Raw genomic sequence first — 577 nt, 5'->3', positions numbered from 1 at the left:
CCATCAAACAAATGCCACTGATACTGCTTGGATGACCAGGAAATATATGTAAACAAACTTCACAGAGGCCAATAAGCAGGGCAACTTGCATTATCCAAATACATGTAGCTACCAGCAAGCTACAGTGGTTGGAAAAGAAGCCCATTAAAATCCTCTCCAACATGGATGGCTGAAACAAGATACACCAGCTAAGAGATAATGGGGGTTAATATATACATAAAAAGTACCAAGCAGCTACTGCAAGCCTAGGCAATAAGCTTCTATCCAAACTCTGTGAGGTGCACCCAAATACATTTTCATAAGTCACTCATTATCTGGCACTTACTCAGTAGACTCTTATTTTTATGCCACGTTCTCTGGTCTCAGAGCTTTTTACCTCTTTCCATTATCAATTTAAAAATTATTGAGTATTTCATTTGTCAAAAACTCTCCATAAAGATATGACAGATGAGTTTGTCAGTTTTAAACTTGTCTAAATACAATACGAAGAAGTCAGAGAACTTTTTAACAATAAAACAGAAAATCCACTCAGCATTTTATAAAGAATCACCTATTCTTTCCCCTTATAAATTTATGC

At 35.9% G+C, this 577-nt stretch overlaps 1 protein-coding gene across 3 annotated transcripts in view; it reads right to left on the bottom strand.

Moving 5' to 3' along the window:
• LOC119592470 (glucose-induced degradation protein 8 homolog) overlaps positions 1-577 on the bottom strand; it is a 5,318-nt gene that overhangs the window by 2,904 nt on the left and 1,837 nt on the right. The window lies entirely within an intron of this gene.

Source organism: Penaeus monodon, chromosome 30 (assembly GCF_015228065.2).
Source record: "Penaeus monodon isolate SGIC_2016 chromosome 30, NSTDA_Pmon_1, whole genome shotgun sequence".
In the NCBI taxonomy this organism is placed as follows: Eukaryota; Metazoa; Arthropoda; class Malacostraca; order Decapoda; family Penaeidae; genus Penaeus; species Penaeus monodon.
This window is presented reverse-complemented; position numbering and strand designations above follow the sequence as displayed.